The sequence below is a fragment of the Lycium ferocissimum genome, chromosome 5 (assembly GCF_029784015.1).
Source record: "Lycium ferocissimum isolate CSIRO_LF1 chromosome 5, AGI_CSIRO_Lferr_CH_V1, whole genome shotgun sequence".
In the NCBI taxonomy this organism is placed as follows: Eukaryota; Viridiplantae; Streptophyta; class Magnoliopsida; order Solanales; family Solanaceae; genus Lycium; species Lycium ferocissimum.
The window spans coordinates 53,089,199-53,110,566 of NC_081346.1; the positions used below are offsets into that span (position 1 = coordinate 53,089,199).

At 37.5% G+C, this 21,368-nt stretch overlaps 1 long non-coding RNA gene across 3 annotated transcripts; it reads right to left on the reverse strand.

Annotated features, from left to right (window-relative positions):
- Positions 1-2,032: 2,032 nt before the first annotated feature.
- On the reverse strand, positions 2,033-7,193 carry LOC132056896 (uncharacterized). Of its 3 annotated transcripts, none has more exons than XR_009415012.1 (3): positions 5,678-5,999; positions 3,349-4,065; positions 2,033-2,730 (listed from the first exon to the last, which is right to left on the reverse strand). It is a non-coding gene; the product is annotated as an uncharacterized LOC132056896 (long non-coding RNA). The 3 variants fall into 3 exon arrangements; XR_009415014.1 differs by having other exon boundaries at positions 3,349-3,470; positions 5,678-5,979; XR_009415013.1 differs by lacking the exon at positions 2,033-2,730 and adding an exon at positions 6,806-7,193 and having other exon boundaries at positions 2,737-4,065; positions 5,678-5,746.
- Positions 7,194-21,368: the final 14,175 nt, after the last annotated feature.

Sequence of the window (21,368 nt, forward strand, 5' to 3'; positions counted from 1 at the left end):
GCATTAAATGCTCTTTCCTCAATCGACCATGCATGGTTTGTAAAAGCTAAAACCACTGCGTCTTTGCCATTTTTGGCCGAGATGATGCAGAGAGAGAGAGAGAGAGAGAGAGAGAGAGGCGGCGCTAGGGTTTCCCCTAAAGGGCAATTCGCGTAAAAATGAAAGAGGGTTGGGGTTCAACCCCTTTAAATGGCGTTGTGGGCCGGGTCATGTCCTTATGGACTGGGCCTGTCCACTCATTTGGGGAAAGGGGAGGGGATTTGAACATTTACATGATATATATGTGTGTATATCCTTGTACATATATGGAAAGGACAAATGTGCAAATTTATTAAATAGTCGTAATTAAAAACATGACACTTGATTAGACATTTAAATTATGGCCACATTAGGATCAATCAATAAATTAATTACTTTCATATACGGTCATGTGCATAAACATGACTAATTTTTGCAAATTGTAATCTTAATTAACACATAGCAATTAATTTCAAATGTAACCACAATTAAGCAAGTAATCAACTTGAGTCACAGAAAGTGCAAATGTAATTTTGAAATAGAGAGGTAAACTGATTATTTCATTTAATTAATCAAATTTCTTAAATTAACAGAGTAAAATATTTGTCAATTTGACACTTGATAATTTGTAAAATTAACTGAATAATTGTTTTAATTTTTTTCTGATTAAACTTGACAAATACTTTAATAGTAATAGTAAAATATGGGACATATTTTAAAATGACTTACAATAAATATTTGAAGTTATTTTGCCAAATTTGATGGAAAAATATTATCGAAATAATTTTGTAAAAATTATTTGGCTAATATAATACATATTTCACTCCGTTTGAGATCCAAGAACTTTGGGTCATTAAATAAAATTATTGGAGGTTAAAAATTAGGTGTCAATAGTTATGAGTATGAAAGACACGGGAGTTGTGAAAATTAATACAAATTAAAATTACTTCACACTCTTAAATGTCTTTTCTAGCAATGAATTCAGACAATTATTGACTTTTTGATAGAATATTTCCTTGTCAACAAATATTCTAAGGGAAATATAAAAGAAAGGCCAAGAAAAAAATTAGAAAAAGGTAAATACAATTCCTAGCTTAAGAGATATCACTCCACTTCGCCATAGCCCACAATTATGTAGATGTAGATATAAATTCCAGTAAATTAAAACCCCCCAAAAAATTAGAACTTTTTAATTCACAAAAATTAAAATCTTACAAAAACTTAAATAGCATCGATAGTGATAAAAAGAATTGTGGCTTACCTCTTCATATCAAACAACTCCATATTCATTAGCATGTTACATATAAGATTATAGTAACATAATATACCATAAAAATCAAGGATAAAATAAAAAGAAGAAAGGAGATAAAAGAGAAGAAGAAAAAGCTTACCATGAGACCACCAAAAGAAAAGGAATACGAAGATATATATAGGGTTGAAAATGGAGTATGAATAAGCAGAGTAATGAATTGGCCACTGTAATTACCAGTGATTAAACATCAAAGAAAAACTGTTTTAGGCTTAATGTATCAGTAAATGTTGATGTTACGTGGGGTGAATCAATGGTTTGATTGGGAATTATTGCATGTACATGGATAACTCTTGTAAATGATTATAGTGTATGAGGCTTTTTCAATCCAATTAATTAGTAAATTATGTAGAAACTAGACAAGCCAGGACAATATTTATCCCTAACAAATGCTACATGAATTTAGTCTATTTTGGACAAACATAAGAACAGTTTTGACACGACTTATATACGGCAAATGCCCTTTTTAATAAGGTAAGATAAATTTCACTAATAGAGTGTCGAGCACTAAAAAAGAAACATTTACAACATTCCTTATTAGAATCACACACCCAAAAAGTTGAGACAATAAGGGCCTGTTTGGAAAGCCACCCATCTAATTGGAATTGGGTGTAATTGAGTGTAATTACACGATAAGAATACTGAGTCATATTTTTTATCATGCTACATCAAAAGATTTTGTATGCATATGTTCTCTAAATGCAATTCTTTTTATCCTCAAAGCATTTCTTGTACCTCTCCAACCAAATATTCCAAATGATAAAAACAGGAATGCTTAGAAATAGATCCCAAGTCTGCAATGCAAAAACACATGACTTGCAGATTTCTTGTGAGTTTTCGTAGAAGAAGAAACATCTACTACATAGATAGAAGCCTTTCTTCTATAGCATATCTTGAGTTAAACAGGGTCTCACTGCTATAATCCAACCAAAACAAGCTATCTTTGTAGGTGCTCTCATTTTCCACAACATTTTTCATGGCCAAGTCAAATCCTACTGCCCAGCTAGTGCCCAGCTTAGAAGAGAGTATAACAGCTTTTAATGAAAAATTTCCATCGTTATGGCAAATGTTTTTGTACTTCTTTTGTCATCTTGGATCAAGCAATGTGCTGATAATATCTTATGATTCCTCAAAACTTGTACTCACGAGATGCTTAAGACTACATAATCTTCTCTTTAGTCACAATTTGCATGTCCGCACAAAGAATAAAGCATATCTTGGATGAGTTTTTTCCACATTAGAAAGAATTGATTCAGTTGTGACAAAGTTCTGTCACCTCTATTGAATCATAGAACATGCTATTTCATGATCTTGCCATTAATATACTGCATTCCTCGTCCTGCAGTTGGACATGGGATCAAATATGTTCTTTAAAACTCGCATAACCCAAAGTTCTCCTTCACCTAGATATACGAAGAGAATGCAATACATTATTATGAGTTCTATTATGATAATCATATTAGGTGGCCAAAAACAATAAAAATGGAATAGAATAGAATTTAAGTATTGAGGACAATACAAAAGAGCTGAATAATCATTGACAACTGAGAAGTTACACATATAGCAAACTTCCAGATTCACGTGTTTTGTGTCCTTGGCTTTCCAACATGGACCACCCAAATAGTTTGCTAAACCAAAGAAATTATTCCTTCAAGCACACATGAAGCATGTTCAAGTCCAAGGATGGTGATGTGTCCGTGTACAACATTCGATAACATGTGTTTCTCATAAGGTATTTCTTTATTGCCTAATTGTTTACATCTTGAAGGATAATTAGCCGCAATATCCTCATTTGAACTCTATTATTGATCGAATATTGGAAAAAGAGGTCATCTACTGTTGAAATTTATATCCCAAGTTCAATAAATATAGCATAAGGAGATAATAAACACAAATATATATTCAACATTTTATCTATTGCAGATGTCATTGCCACATAAAGATGTATCTACTCTAGAGGAAGTCCAAATATATTATTTTCATGCTAGTAGTGTCTAAGAAATTTGAGGCTTAGCTCTTACTGGATGCAGCAGAACTGGAAGGTAACAACATTTTCTTAGCATGATATTGTAAGTATCACACCTTTCTGACATAATTCTAGTGCAGAGCGACATCGCCTGAAACTGCTGCTACCTGGATTGATCTGTAAAGTTAAATTAACACCTTGTAGAGATAAACCACATGAGTAATTACTAATTTTGCTTGAATCAAATCCAACTGCAGGCTTTCCTAAGGATAAACCACATGTGGCTAGTTATAAGAATGTTTCAGGGGATATTAAAGCTAAAACTCCCACAATATAAATGTAAAATGTCATCATAAGTTCATTGCATGAATCAAAATACTACCTCTTCTTGAAATGAGGGAAGTTCTTGCTATGCTAAGCGAAGTTAATTCTATTCCTCTACACCATATGTGGTCCATCTATAACTTGTAACTACAATTTGAAAGCGACGAAATAAACAAATTAAAGCACAAAAGCAAGCACTACCAACACTGGTTGTTTCAATAAACTGTGTACAAAGATTTAGGCCTTACCAACATAAAGATAAACATAAATATGTGAAGCTCTAACATGTTGAGGGATCGAAGAAACAGTACCAAGAAAAATAGTTCATAGCCTTTTTGAGGTGACAGATGAGACACTTTGAGTCTTTCATGATCATGGCAAGTAAATTTTATTTTATCCTTTGAGTAGAAAAGCCATTTCATTGAGGTGGATCCTAGTGGGAATGATGCTTTAACATTCTTAAAAAAGGGGCAAAGTAAGAAAGAGAAAAGAATATAATAAAAGGAGAAATCATATTAAATTATCAAAGTCAGATGAATTATGATGGTTATAGTGGAAATGTGTTCAAAGTTCAACACAAAGTTAACAAATTTCAAATTATTGCTCTGCTTTAGTAGTTATTAGATTTGGAAATACCAAATGAGGGCAAAGTAGTATAACTGTTTGTTTTCGAAGGGAGTAAAATTTTCAGCTACTTAAATTACTCATTATTCAATAAATGGTATTTGATTCCTATCTTTGTAGCAGGAAAAATTCTGTTCTTCAGCTAAGATTATTCAATAACAATCATGTCCACGTGATCGTACTAAAAAAAAATATATCGAAGCAACTCGCTACAATGTATCTGAAGCAATATTCCTCTATCAAGGGATAAGTTAAATCATTCAATAGCTTCTTTATAGTTAACAAAGCTAAAATAAAAAACTAGCGAACTAATAGACTTATTCAAAAGATTTTTTTTTAAATTGAGAACACTCTTTATTCATAGTTAAATATTTCTTCTAATGGCAAGAGATATAAACACATGCCTAAAACACACCGCAAATGAACACAGGATATAGATATCAGAAAGTCTTTCAGAACTCCGCATAATTAGTCACATTGACCATTATAGTACAATGTGTTCTTATAAATAAACCAAAGATACATTAGTTAACCCAATACCAAAGGCATTGTTGAAACTTGAAAACCAGAGAGGACATCAGGACATCTAGTTCAGTTTAGTTGCTTTTCTAAAAATTAGTAGGCACATATTAACATTTTATAATTTGAGAACTATGCTCTAGGGTGATTTTTTTTCTTGTTAACTGGTCATCACTGGAAACCTAAGGTATAGACCGTGCAGAGTACGAGCCCAACACACACCATGCATGTAAGTTAAGGTGATCGAATAAAAGCTTTTAAATCTTTCTTATTTAAAGTTTAACTCTTAATTAGTTTGTTCTTTTTTTAACATGATGCATGTAAATTAAAGTGAACTATATATGGGGATCTTAATTAGTAGCTCAGCTGATTAGCTACCTGAACGTTCACTTTGTTGGCGAGAGTTCGATTCCTCACATTGTAATCCCCTCCCCCTTGGGCAATTTGAATGATTGCCCTTATTTAGGGGTGGTCTTTAATTTTTGCCTTTTGCCTAAAAATTCATGGGTTCCGGATTCGAACTCCCGCTCAATCAAAAATTTTTAAAAAATTCACAAGGTAGAGTTTCGTAGCAAAGTACGCCTATTCGGGCAAAAGAAAAAAAAAGTTGCCTTAAGGCAGACTTTTGCCTCAACCCAGTGTGACTTACACTTCGTATCCCAAATCCAACCAAAATGAACACATGCTTGGATTTAGTTGTAAAAATATGGAAGCAAAGAACCCCGACAAAATACCTTTTTCACAACATCAACGACCATCGATAGAAAAAAACTCATACTTTGAAAGAGTGTGGAATATGGAGAAGCAACTCAGTAAAACACACACACGCGTGCGCGCACGTGCACACACACACATATATATATCCCACACTGAAAGACAAAGAAGAAAAAAGCACAGGAAAAAGTTTAAAAATTCACATGAAGAGATAGATGGAACTTCAAAACAGGGAAGGAGTAGCGATTAGCAATGGAGAATTGTGAAGAGACCTGCAATTGGCCAGCAGAATTATCAATTCATCTAAAATTTAGAATTGAAAAAGTCCGACATTATCATCTAGACATGAATTGGAAAGTTGAAAAGCATACCTATGAAGAGATTTAAAGAGTTCATTGATGAACACTGGAATAAGGAAATCTTGCGTTGGAAAGCTAAAGACCAAGACAAATGGTTCTAATAAGGATAATTATATATTTTTTTTAAAATTTCTCATTCGATGTTTGATATTTATTTTGAGGCAGGATTAATTTAGACTCATTCTAGGACGTCTTATTTTGGAGTCACACGCATCCTAGTAAAAGTCTTTTTATATCTAAGACTTGAATTTAATGCACATAAGTTAAACATAAAATTAAGAATAAGTTGATTAATGATGTACATAAATGTATTTTTATTAGCGTTTTGTTTGGTCTAAGTAAAGATATTTATCGATTATATTATTAGTTGTATAATCATATGTGATTAACAAAATTAGCATTAAATAATTAAAATTCAATTTATAGATACTAATTTTATTTTTCTCTAATAAAAACAATTTTAATTAATAAATTTTGAGCATAAGCTATATCAACTATGATTACTTTTATTTATTGTATCAAATTTTGATGTTTTGTTCTAATATTATGTGTATTTTTGAATTTATTATTGGCTTTTTGTTTGGTCTAAATAAAAAGTTTTATCGATTATAGTAGTAGTTGTAATGATACGTGATTAACATAATTAGCATTAAATAGTTAAAATCAAAATAGAGATCAGTGATAAAATCATATTAACAAAGCATATACTTCTAAAAGAATACATTTTGAGCAACAGTAGGAAAATAACAATGCGAGTTTCATTGTAAAGACGCCTTCGCTAGAATCAAGTAAAAAGAAAATTTAAATCAAAAGCTTATAATTAAGTTTCTGAATTATTGTTTATCCTCAAGTTCTATGAGGCAAATTTCAACTATGAGTAATACCTGAAAGCAAAATTTCTTGTATTTATTCTTTATTCTTTTCTAGATTGTAATGTGATGAACTTTGGGCAAAATTGAAAGAAAAACATACCTGAAATTAGAACACCCAACTGAGAAAATGAAGAGAATTGAAATAGTAGTTTGAAGAAAAATAATAATCATGCAAAAGAGACTGATTAAGGACGAAAAGAGAAATAATGAACAATTTTGATTAAGCAGAAAAATATTGACAACAACAATGAATTTTAGCCATAAAATTGGTAAATTTGAAGAGAACCAGAAGAAAATTAGGGAAAAATTGAGATAAAAGCTGCCAAAATTCGCAACACCCAGATGAGAAAGACGAAGAGAACTCAAAGACCCGTCCTCGAAAATCTAGAGCAAAGAGTATTTTGTTGACATGGAAGAATCGATGGGTCTCTCTTGTTGAACTGATTCTTCTAGAATTGAAGTGAGCGAGAGAACCCGTACATGTGAGATTTTTTGTGGGGAAAAAGACTCTTTTGCCCTTGGTCGTCCAACTCTTGGCTCTTCTATATAGTAGAAAAATGAAGAAAAAATTGCCAAAAAAAAAGGAGAAAAATGCAAATGCTAGTCATAGTGAGGTAGGTGTCACGTCACCTTGTTTATGCGGAATAAAAAGAAAGAAAACTCCACTAAATTTTGATCATGTAACTAGTTACTTTACATCAAGATTAAAAAAATTATCACATGTTAAAGACTTCTGCCACTAAAAAACAGATGAAAAATATTAGTGCTAACTAAAAGTTTTTGCAAGAGGCTAAAGGAAGCACTTTGAGCCTATGTAGATAATGGAAGTCTTTTGGCATAATACGTTCTCCCTCTGTTTCAATTTAAATTTTGAGAGTCAAACTTGTAAATTTTGATCATAATTCGAACACGAAATATTTAAGTTATTTTGAAATAAAATTTATATATTTGGAAACTACTTAAAAAGTACTATAAGTCAGAATAATTAACAATTCAAAATATTTAAAAGGCTTAGGAAAAAATATAGATCAAAGAAAATTTGTTTAACTCTTGAATGTCACATAAATTGGGATGGAGGGAGTTTTTGTTTTCTTTTTCGATTTGGGTTCATCTAGGAAAAAAAATAGATACAGAAAACTAAGGATTTTTTTAGATGAGAGAAACTGAAAGTTAGTTATCAGAGAATGTTTTTCTCATTTTTTAGCATTTTTTTTTTTATTGGTAGGAATGAACACAATATTGTGGCTATTCAAGTTCACGTGATAATTATCAAGAGAATGAAACAGAAATTATGTTTGATCTCCACCTGTTATGCCTCGGAAGATTTTTACGTCGCTGTGCTATAATTCGTTTAGCATACGCTTGAGAGGAGGTTATAAGGCTCCTTAGATGGTTAATGCAAGGTTACATAAGTGTTAAGGAGATATCATAAGGATTTGAGGTCAAACGAATCGAAAAGAACGCATTTTCGCGAAAAGTGGGGTTTATGGGCAGTTTGCGACCACATATTGAGTTTTCTGTGCAGCAACCTGGTCTCAAACTTTCATTTTTTAGGCACCTCACTGCCCAACACCACCCCAAGAAAAGGTGGAGAGCTACGGCCACAAGTTTCCATTTGCTAGGCTGCATCTCCACAGCAAGTTGAGGCGGAGGGGCGGTTCAAGGGCTTTTTAAAGTTCTAAAAAGTCCTATTTCATGTATACACTTTCCATATCTCTCTACCTTATAAGGGTTCTCTTGAAGGTTCTCCATTATCTCAAATCATTCCAAACCATCACAGGAGAAGATCAAGCTCTAAAACCCCAAGCTAGTTCATGGAAGATGATTGTTCTTGTTTCTACTTGATGTTGTGGTGAAATTGGTCTTGGATTAAGTTGTGTGAGGTGAAGTTCTTCTAGTATAAGGTAGGTTCTTCATCTTATTTCTTATGTTGAGTTGAATTGAAGGTTTAGCAAGCCTTAAAATGAAGAGAATCATAGTAGAGGAGTCACAAGGTATTAAGTTGAAGATGATGGCTATGGGTTGATTTTGAAAGGGAGTTTTGGATTGATTTAAGTTTAATTTGAATGTAATCTCTTGGATATGGTATCATTGATGTTATTATTGTTGTTTTGGAGTTTGGTGGAAGTAGATGATATAGGGGAAATGCTGCCCAATTTTCTCTAGCTCACCAATTAATTTAGTTTGACCTAATGAGAGTTTCAATAACTTGAACTTCGTATGAATCATCTTGAATGTAGATTTTCAAGCACGAGAGGATAGACGTTGAGTGGTTAAGTAGACGGTGAGGTATGTTAAGGCTATCCTTTTCTTTCTTATGGCAGATCTTATTGAAACCAACCTATACGAATGATATCCATATTGACTCCATTACTAGAAATACTAGAAGCTTATGGTTTTTGATGTTCTTACGATATTATTGATCTTTGTCTTATGGTTATTGTTCCTTCAAGGTGAGATACATTCATGATGATAGTTCCATAATGGTAATCGGAGGTTTATCGACCTTATGTCACTCAGATAGAGTTGTAATGTTTCTTTGTACTCTTATGCATATATATATATATATATATATATAGCAAGAATCATATTGGTACACCACACGTACTGGTAAGCATCATAGGTCGACTAAGATTAGTTCACGCAATACAATATAAAGTCAATAAGATAAGCAGATAAGTCAGGACCCTCAGGATTCTCAATATGGGTTATTTTCACTCTCACGAACTTACCTTTCTACTCCCCACTATACTCCCCTTTTTATCCCCGTAGGAATATACCGGTTATCTAACTAGTCAATTGAACCCATTCCACCTTCCCTTAAGCCAATTATTTAAGTCTCACCTCCACATTTACCCTAACCTCTAATTTCTAACTTTTAGCCGTAGAGTTTGTCTACCCAATTCACTTACTGCAATGAGATGCACTCAGGGAAAAAATTATTATATGAAATTCATTCTTACACTTACCCTCATAAATGCCACCACCCCACACAATCTCAACAAAATCATAGATGATGCACAATGCAATATAACAACTGGCAGTACACATATGCAGAACGTAGAAATATGAGATGTAATGAAATGCAGATGTATTGCAAGGGCCTAACCACGCTGTACATACATGCTAACTAATCTCATTGCTCAGTAGTCATGACCGCAGGAGACACATGGTGTCCATGTACCACTCGTTCTGGATACTCATCGGACCAGAGCCATAAATCCTCTGCTCCGAAAAGAACCTCAGACGCGGATCAACATCATATAAATTTCTCACCATTACATTACTGCCAATGATTGGCTGACAGATAGTACCTCATATTTAACCCAACCCGGCCATATGACCAGATAACACGACTGGCCCATACTCAGACTTCCTGCTCCATGTATTTCCTCATAACCATATGCAATGTATGCAATGATGCAATGAATCAAACAAAGTCATGAATCATGCCCTTGATGGGTGTAGCACTATCACGATTTCCTTCAGTCCTCCCAATGCAAACCTCTAGTTAGTAAGAATTATAATCATACCAATATACTTGGAAATAAAGACGGAACTCAAGTGCTCCTAGGAATACATATTCTAAACAACGAAATACCCTTTATAGCCATGATGCATAACCCATTCCCATTTCGTAACACATACCCTCAACGATGATAGCACCCAACACTCAAACAAATATTCATTGTTACCCTAGCTCTATTTACACATAGTTTTCGTTAAGTTTTCAAAATATGTCCATCCCAACTCCGTGTCTGAAGACCTAATCATGCAATCTCCCATCAACTCTAAGTGTATTTATGATTCACTAATCAAAGTCTAACTCAAGTAAACCATAACCTACCTTATTGACGAATGGCCAATTGAATCCCCATGAATTTCTCACCTTTCCAACCTTCTTTTGAATCCACGAGAGATGGTAGTCGTGGGGAAAGATGTGGAGGAAGTAGAAAGAGTCTCTTGTCATGGTGGCAAGGGTTTTACCTTCCTGTAGGAACCCAATAGCAGCCTTGGAGAGACTTTTATTAAAAAGGAGGGTGAAAAATAAACTAAGTGACCAAAACACGGCTACTGCCCTACCTCGTCCACTGCGGCGGATGAGTTCCCGCTATAGCGGGATCGCTGTGGTGGTCCCTTGACCGCTATAGCAGTCCACTTCTTGCCTTAGGCCTACGACTTCTAACTCTATCCGAAATTAATTTTTCCCACTATTAATCCTTAAAACACCCTATAGGGCTTATTATTTATGATCATAGACCTAGATTGGGCATGGGCTCGCGAAGTATTAAGTAACGACCAGACAAGTCGTTACATTAGATACCAATTAAACCATCGTTCATCCCCGAACGGCGTAGGGTGAGGTAATGGTCACACTCCTTGACCTTACACCATAGGAGGTAGGATTTTGAGGTGGTATTATGAGAACGGAAAAATTTCAAAAAAATTGGATTTCAACGCGGCCCGCTACAGCAGTCAGAGGGCCACTATAGCGGTATCGCTGCAGCGGTAAATCAATCGTCGCAGCGATCGTCGACCAGTTTAAAAAATAAATCCCTCCCACTTCCCACTTATCCCCATAACTTAAAACTCCCCGTCTCTCACGAAAATTATTCCCCCTATTCACCTACTCAGTCCCCTTACTTCCCTTCCCACTTCTTTATTAGCCACTCTACCCTCCTCCATTTCCTAAAACACTCCACAAAACCTAATGAAAGATAAAACTTTCTCCGCACGTAAGGTTCACTTTTCCCTTGCAAAGCTTGCAGATCTCTTGTTATTTTAAGGTATGTGCTCTCTTTCACTGTCTTATAACTTGTTTATAGCTTCCTATTTCGAAATTTTCATGCTTGACTTGCTAGCTTAGAGAAAGTTTTGGTTTCTTTGAATATGGGTTTTGATTTCTTGGGGTGGGAAGTTTCTTGGATCATGGAGGGTTATTTCGTCATTCATATTGTTCTAGCAACACTTTATACTGAAGATCCGCTTAGAAAAGAGGTAGTTTTTGTTGGGGTGGGGTTGTTTGTAGTGGTGCAATTTTTTTATGTTCCTGCTCAAAATTTTGGTACCCATGGTAGTTGGAAGAGGGTGTTATAGGTTGTAAAAGTCATGCATGCTATCATACTACTTGATCCTTGACAAAAATAGGGAAACCATAGTGAAAATTTGGGTTTCCTAAAAGTTGGGTTTGGGAGGTTTTTCGGACTCAGGAAGATCGGTCTGCTGTGGTAGACAATCCATCGCTACAGCGGTCCCGCTGTGGCGATGGTTTGGTCGCTGGCAGCGGTCCCTGCTATTAGAAGATACCTGCTGTAGCGGGCCTCTGCTCGCTGTACCGAGCCTGCTACAGCGATGAGGCAACTCCATGATGATGCCTAGTCCGCTATAGCGGCTTTTTTTTTTACAGCTATAGTGGCTCCGCTACAGCGGTCATTCCACCGCCGCAGTGAAGTTGCTTAAGGCAGAAACGAAAATTTGGGATTTTACTATTTCATGCATGGCCTATCACTGCTAAATTTTAGTGCCACAAAATTCTAACTCGGTTTTTCCCTTTTTCAGGTTAACTCTCTCACTCTACTATGGCGTATTCACAACAACAGCAAGAACAACAACAACAACTTGAACAATAACAACAAGGACAACAACCACCCTCTCCCTCCGCATAAGTCAAGTTCGCCTTCCATGCTTGCAAGAGGCGTTACATGGAACAACAGACTAAGGGCCTGCTCCACGAGCGGGCCTTCATTATGGACCAGGTGGTGGAGCTGGCCCCGGAGTTCTATCAGCTTCTACATCGCATAGGTTGGGATCCGCTAGTCGAGGAGCTGAGGAATGTTAACTGCAACTGGGTCAGGAAATTCTATGCTATGCTCCCTACTGTTGACTGGACTGCCCCAGAGCCGGAGATTACTATCATGGGGGTCAACATAAAGGTGGGCGCTGAGGCCCTTAATGTTGTTCATGGTTTGCCCAACCCTTCTCAGGCTGAGCTTCGGACTAAGGACCATGTGGGGAACGGGCCGCGGTTAGTAAGGATGCTAGTGAAAGAGTCCAAGAGGAGGAAGGCTACCTGGGGTGTCACCCATCCTGCCATTAAGAGTTGACACTTCACTCCTGAGGCTCGAAGATGGCTGAACCTCGTTGCTCGACGGGTTCGCCCCTTGAGTAATATTACTAACGTCACTTACCCCGAGGCCCTTATGGTGGCTTACATTATGGATGGCGTGCTCGTGAATGTGGGGATACAGGTGATCGAGGAGTGGCAGGGTTTTATGGCCAAGGCTGGCTCGAGTTTGATGTTTCCCTCCCTGATTACCCATCTATGCCGTAATGCTAGGGTACCTGTGGAGCCTGGGGACCGTTATGTCTAGTGTGATGTTGATTTTGACCCACCGAAGGTCAAAGGAATGCCCGGTAGGGGTAAGAGAAAGAGGGTTGGCTCGGATGACAGTGATAATAGCGATGGCCCACAGGGCAGGAGTGGTCAGTCACAGACCCCGGGTATCTTAGAGTGCATGGACACAGATATGGCTATGGTGAAAGCGGCCATGATGGGGTTTGCACAGCCTTCCATGGAGCCCGGATCGTCTAGTGGTGCTGCTGGTACTGGCTATTTCATTACTGAGTAGATGAAGGGCTACATGGAAGACCTGAGCAAGATGGGGGAGGCTATGGATGCCTTGCAGGGTGCCCATGGATCCTTGGCCCAGGCCCATGTAGATCTCCGGGATGACTTGGACAAGGAGAAGAAGAAAAGTCGGGCTAGGGACGAGCTGTTCGTGAGGATGTGGAAAGGCATGAAAAGCCTTCTGAAGGTCCTAGTCCCGAAGGCGAAGCACCCCAAGGTGACAATCAGAGATGCCCCTCAGTTCTCCTTCCTCAGTGTCTCTGGACTTGGCAGCGAGAACTCTAGTGACTCGGAGGATGGTGGTGACGAGGCGACTAGCCAAGGAGTGGCTTAGAGATCCCCACTCCCTTTTTTATCAGCTTTGGTTATCACTTGCCCTTGTAGGGCTTTGATGTTCAGACAATTTCTTGCTGTTGGTTTGTTTTTGGAATGTTTGGATAATTTTCTTTCTGTGTTTTAGTGTGTGTGCCCCGATTTAAGGGCACTCGTAAGACAATTTCCCTAGTCGGGCAGATGCTTTTATGTAGGTAATTGCTTTGGAAATGGTTTCTTCTTAACTTGTTGATGAATTGCACAGGTTGGAAGATCAGGGGGCAAAAGGAGAGGCTACTGGTTCATGGCACCGCTGCGGCGGTCACTTGATCACTGCGGCGCTACCGCTATGGCGATGGAAGTCTCGCTACAGTGGAACCCTACAGAAGTTTAGGTCCGCTATAGCGGCCTGATGCTCGCTATAGCGAGCCCGCTGTAGCAGTCCATTTACCACAGCAGTGGTACTACAGTGCCAGTGGGCAGAAATTTTGCCCACCAGTTCAGGTCGCGTAGGGGCTCGCTCATTTGCATTGGCGCATAACAACACGGTTTTCACCTAACGAGTACGAATGCGCCATTAACTTGCCAACCTTCCTAAAATAAGCACACAATCTGTAAATCTTACACTATCACAGAAATTTTCGTTCGTGCACACGATTAATACGCACCTACTCGTGGAAAGTCTTCCTTGAGTCGATATATAGAGAGGTACCAATTGGAACCGACTGATACTGATTTGCCCGTCAAGATACTAATTGAAATCAGCCAGATACCGATTGGATCTTTCTAGGAGGCGACGTAATGGGGTAGCACGATGGAAGAAATGAAGGGAAACTTCTAAATGTCCTATAGCCTCTTGCGGACGGGTACGGACGTCATCGTACCATTCAACAAGACTCTACTGGATATTTGCTCTTGTACTTGTGAGACCGGGAACCTAAGCTCTGTTACTAACTGTCATGACCCCAACTGGCAGGTTGTGCGGGCACCTACCATATTACTAACTAGTAGGCGAACCCTTACCAACCACCCAAATACTCATCCATTTTATAATAAACAATTTCTTAAAAATCACAAAGATTAAAGTAAAAGCTCACGCAAACTCTATTTTAAATACAAGAAAATTGAAAAGAACATCCCGGGATCTGGTCTAGACAGGTACAAGAGCTCCTACTACACAAGGAAAACAAAATAAATAACCCAGCCTCTGCCTGGAGTGAGATGAGCGAAGTTGTAGGAGAATGCCTGGTAATCCACATGAAGAAACTTCAACTTAAACCAGCAACATACCTACACCCAAAAAGGATGTAGCAAGAGTAGTATCAGTCCACCACACGTACTGGTAAGCATCATAGGTCGACTAAGATTAGTTCACGCAACACAATATAAAGTCAATAAGATAAGCAGATAAGTCAGGACCTTCAGGATTCTCAATATAGGTTATTTTCACTCTCATGAACTTACCTTTCTACTCCCCACTATTATCTCCTTTTTATCCCCATAGGAATATATTTGTTATCTAACTAGTCACTTGAACCCATTCCACCTTACCTTAAGCCAATTATTTAAGTCTGACCTCCATATTTACCCTAACCTCTAATTTCTAACTTTTAGCCGTAGAGTTTGTCTACCCAATTCACTTACTACAATGAGATGCACCCAGGGAACAACTTACCATCTGAAATCCGCTCTTACACTAACCCTCATAATAGCCACCACCCCACAAATTCTTAACGAAATCATAGCAGATGCACAATGCAATATAACAAACTGGCAGTATATACATGCAGAACGTAGAAATATGAGATGTAATGCAATACAGATGCAATGCAAGGGTCCAACGACGCTGTACATACATGTTAATTGATGTCATTGCTCAGTAGTCATAACTTGCAGGGGATCCATGGTGTCTATGTACCACTCGTTCCGGATACTTATCGGACCCGAGCCATAAATCCTCCGCTCCGAAAAGAACCTCGAACGCGGATCCACATCATATAAATTTCTCACCATTACATTGCTGCCAATGATTAGCTGACAAATGGTACCTCATATTTAACCTAACCCGGCCATATGACCAGATAACACGACTGACTCATACTAAAACTTCCTGCTCCATGTATTTCCTCAAAACCACATGCAATGTATGCAATGAATCAAACAAAGTCATGAATCATGCCCTTGATGGGCGTACCACTATCACGATTTCCTTCAGTCCTCCCAATGCAAACCTTTTGTTAGTAAGAATGACAATCATACGAATATTTCAATATACTTGGAAATAAACACGGAACTCAAGTTCTCCTAGGAACACATATTCTAAACAACGAAATACCCTTTCTAGCCATGATGCATAACCTATTCCCATTCCATAACACATACCCTTAACGATAATAACACCCAACACTCAAACAACTATTCATTGTTACCCTAGCTACTATTTACACATAGTTTTCATTAAGTTTTCAAAATATATCCATCCCAACTCTGTGTCCGAAGACCTAATCATGCAATCTCCCATCAACTCTAAGTGTATTTACCATTCACTAATCAAAGTCTAACTCAAGTAAATCATAACCTACCTTGTTGACGAACAACCAATTGAATCCCCATGGATTGCTTTCATAACCTTCATCCGAATCCATGAGAGATGGAAGTCATGGGGAAAGATGTGGAGGAATTAGAAAGAGTCTCTTTTCTTGGTGGCAAGGGTTTCCCCTTCTTGTGGGAACCTAATAGCAACCTTGGAGAGAATTTTATTAAAAAAGAGGGTGAAAAATTAAACTAAGTGACGAAAATGCGGCTACTGCCCCGCCTCGTCCGCTGTGGCGGATGAGTTCCCGCTATAGCGGGACAGCTGTGGCAGTCCCTTGACCGCTATAGTGGTCCACTTCCTGCCCTGGTCGCACGACTTCTAACTCTATCCGAAATTGATTTTTCCCACTATTAATCCTTAAAACACCCTATAGGGCTTATTATTTACAATCATAGACATAGATTGAGCATGGGTTCGTGAAGCATTAAGTAACGACGGGACGGTTCATTACACCTAGACTACTTTTGTCACGACCCGACTAGGGCCATGACGGGTACCCGGGGCTAACCCCCAAGCACCACTCATACTCTTACTCATTGTGCAATCATTCATTAATCTCATGCTTATAATCATAGGAAAACCATTTTTCATTTGAAACAAATTTACTTCATATACATAAGCCCTTCGGCTATCAAAATCAAAATAATGTATATACATACGAGGAGAAACTGTGAGACCATACAACTCACACATACGTATCTACGAGCCTCTACTAGAGTACTAGACATATGGACGGGACAAGACCCCTTCGTGCCCAAAACATATATGTACACAAAATAATCAATCAATGGGACCTCTGGAACAATGGAGTGCCCTCAAAGTCTGCTAGAAGCTCCTATGAATCTGGGTCATCTCCCTGTCTACCAGTGGGCATGAACACAGTGTCCAAAGAAAACGGACGTCAGTACGAGCAATGTACTGAGTATGTAAGGCGTGGATAATAACATGATAAGAGCATGACAGATAGCATAAGATAAAATAACCATGACAGATAGCATAAGATAAAATAACCATTCATTTCTCATAATACTTTTTAAACATTCGTCATACGTACTTACACCTTTATTCTCTTAGAGATACACTTGTTACATCCACCTGCTTACATATACAATAACTTACAATGTAGTACATCCAGGTACCTGGCCATATAGGCTCGGTATCACTCGTACTCGGCCCTTCCGGGACTAGATGGTATCCGTACTCAGTCCTTCCGGGACTCGATGCTATCCGTACTCGGCCCTTTCGGGACTCGATGCTATCCTTACTCGGCCCTTTCGGGACTCGATGCTATGCATACATACATACATATACGTAAAGATACCCAAATGAAATCAACATCATCCTTAGCATTTCCATACATCTATAATTAAAGCATACATTAGAACATTGAAGGCAATTATAGCGATGTCGGGGTGACTTGAGGTCGTGGACCCCCGATTACATTATGGAGTAATCATAATCATCACATCTCACCTTGAGGGGAATACCATTTTAAGGTGAGTGTACACAAGAAAAATCATCAATGGAACCACACTTAGAATCATTAACTCCATGGGCATCATATCTTACTTTAGGATTCTTTAGACTTAAACTCATCATCATCCATTATCATACTCGTGTCTTACCCATTTTCTTTATCTTACACATATGCAGCTCCTTATAGTCATAGACTCATCGTCATCATTATCCTGCTCATAATGTATCTCTTATCTTTATCTCATATGGCTATTCATGAACATAGACTCTTAGTTTCCGAAATGTAGGAAAAATTCATGGAGAAAGAGGGAAAATCATGCCTTAGAAAGAAAGGACTAGCCTCACATACCTCTTTCATTTAACAATTCTATCGCTTGATCGTTCTCCTTCGATGCTAGCGTTTCTACCTTCAAGAGAGTTCATATTAATATTAGCTAATCGATTATATGAACGTGCTTACTAAAGCTAGGGAAAATTGGGAAGCATTTCTTTTGTTTATACAACTTCCCTCATATTACATACCAACTCCCAAACATCCATAACAACATTCACAATATTATAAACAACAATTAACATTCATCTACATTATCCACATTTCACAATTTCACTTCAATTCCTCCATAATCATGGTCATAGTTCACTATTGCATTCTCTCACATATAATGCTTATACAATGTTTTAAATATCATTCATAACATACTTATAATCATAACATATCAATAATCATGACTCAATCCAAGTTTTTACTCAAAAATGACACTATTCCCACATTCATGACCCATTTTCTATATTCTTCTACAATCCAAGTCTTTCAACTTCTCAATACCTTAAACAACATAAAAATACCATAAAACTTACCTTAGATAGTGTAGGAATGAACCTTGGGTGCAAACACTTCACTTGAGCATAACCCTAGTTTCACCTTCACTTGGATTTCTTGTTTTGGATGAACTTTAATGGATTTCTTACACTTGATTCACTTGGTTTGATGAAGTTGAACACTAATATCTCTTGAATTCTTATGGAAGAAGTGTAGAGAGATGTTCTAGAGAGAAGGGGTGTGAAAGGGAAATGAAATGAAATGAAACTTGAATCCCTTATTAATAACACAATTCAGTCCCAACCATATTCTACGGACCAACATACGGTCCGTATAAATTATACTGACCGTATGTCTGGCCGTAGATTTGGTCCAGAGAGGGGTCCTAACCTGGGCTGATTATACGGCTAAACATACGGTTCGTATGTTTTATACGGCCAGTATGTTTGGCCGTATAATGCCCAGTCATTCTGAACTCGTTCTCGTCGACTCGTTTGATCTCCAATTCTTATGGAACCTCTTGACACTTGTTTACCACCTCATTAACAATCTAAGGGATGTTATAACTCTTCTCCAAAGCATTGTTAAATCATCATTAACTTGTTACTCGTAAATCTCTTTCGATACTTATGGTATGCCTTGTCTTCTCTTGGCAAACTTTCTCGTCTAACATCGAATGTCTTTTAGATCTTACTTAGGGTCATCAATGTCATTCCTTACTTATTGAAATACCATATACTTCGTGCTCTTCGTTAGTCTATTCACTGTGCATCAACAGAAAATTTTTCGAGGTGTAACATTCATCCCTCCTTAAGAACATTCATCCTCGAATGTTAAGATCTCGGGGATTCTACAAAAATTTCGCCAGAGTTTCTCCTCTAATATGGCACTACCATCCTGTCACAACAGCCCATAATAACAATGCCTCACAGGGCCACAACATAATAGTAAAAGAATTTGGCCAAACACGACCCAAATGCATAAAAAGAAAACATATATACCTTATGATCTTGATATCTCATCTTGGATCTCTTTCGGGGGCTGAAATAAGTGCGGGTACTTGGATTTCATGATTTCTTCCTCTTCTCATGTCATTTCCGCTGGGTTATTATTTCTCCACGAAACCTTAACTGAGGCCACTTCTTTGTTTCTAAGCCTCCGTACTTGCCTATCTAATATGGCAATGGGTATCTCTTCATAAGTCAACTTTTTTGTCACTTGAACATCATTTACTAGAACGATCCTACTAGGATCTCCAACACATTTACGAAGCATCGAAACATGGAAAACTGGGTGAACTGACTCCAAATTAGGAGGTAGCTATAACTCATAAGCCACTTTGCCTACTTTGCGCACAATCTCATAAGGCCTAATGTATCAGGGACTAAGCTTCCCCTTTTGGCCAAATCTCATAACGCCCTTCATTGGCGACACTTTTAAGAATACCGAATCTTTCACTTGAAATTCTAAGTCTCGTCGATCCTTTTTCTTGCCCAATAATGATATTAAGTCTTATATGGTTTGCAAATCTATCCCACTTTCTTTCTTCCATGTGACCATGATAATGGTATTGATTTACATCTGTAGAGTCTAGATAAATTTAATTCGAGATGTCTTGTCGTAGGTGTCCCTCGTCGACTCATTCCAGACTTCAAAATTTTCAAGAATTTCATAACCCTTTGGTGAGCTGTTGGAAATTCGCTATAACCTCAATGATACAAAATGAAAGTTCCAAGGCATGATATTCTTCTGGTAAAACCCCCTTTATTCAATGATCCTATCGAATCCGTAAGTAATCTAACCCACCTCAGGGATACCGTAGAAAACATATAACATATACTTATTTCACATCCAGAGTGATCGTCCTATTTGTCCTTAATGATAATTCCGGCTCAACATTTCGACTTAATTTACCATATATTCTCCCTTACCTGACCCGGAGTACCACCAACGCACTATTCTTGTTTACCCCCTACTCCTCTTTCTATGTATCCCATCGATTTCATTCTCGATATGTAAATACTTATAGGTTACATAACCGTTCTTGTGTGATTCGTGTACGAACATCTAATCTTATCCGTAAACTTCCCTTCCTTTGGTTCGTTCTATTTTACGTATCTCACACATACCAAAACTCTTCTCTCTATTCGATGTATGTTATCTCGTCATGCTCTTTTCTCTCCTTTGTTAGTCCCCGGATTATCACATCTTATATTCTATTATAGAAACCTTTATGTCTCTCCTTATTTGTCACTTATAACTCACAATATCATTAACAAACGACTCTACTCTTAATTCCCTCGCCTCTATTCCAGTATACCATCGCTATCCTTTACAATATTCCTCAAGTTATTTGCTCCCAATGTCATGTTGTTCAAGATTTTCACGAAAAATTTTCAGTACAGTCTCAGATACCCGCTCGATTCTTGTTCACTTATTTACTAGTTATTAAACTCATTTCTGCATAACTTTCACTTTTTGTTTTAGAGTCTATATCTGTCACGTCTTAGGACCCATCGTTTCAATCTCTACACCTGTATTTTTCCTTACTCGCTTTCCCTCTTAATGGTCTTACTTACACCATTCTCCAATCCGTTACCTTACTTTCAATCTTGAACTCATATATCCCATTCCTCGATCCCCTTATCATACTGCATCATATTCATGTCATCTCCAATAATTTATAGCTACGGTAATTCAGGTGTGAAGGCTTAACACGATTATCTCGCAGTTTTGTAATCAAGTAATACAACCAACATAGCACCCCAAACAAGGATGTATTTTACTTAGCTCAACCATTAGTTATGAGTCAATGTCTACATCCGCTCCAA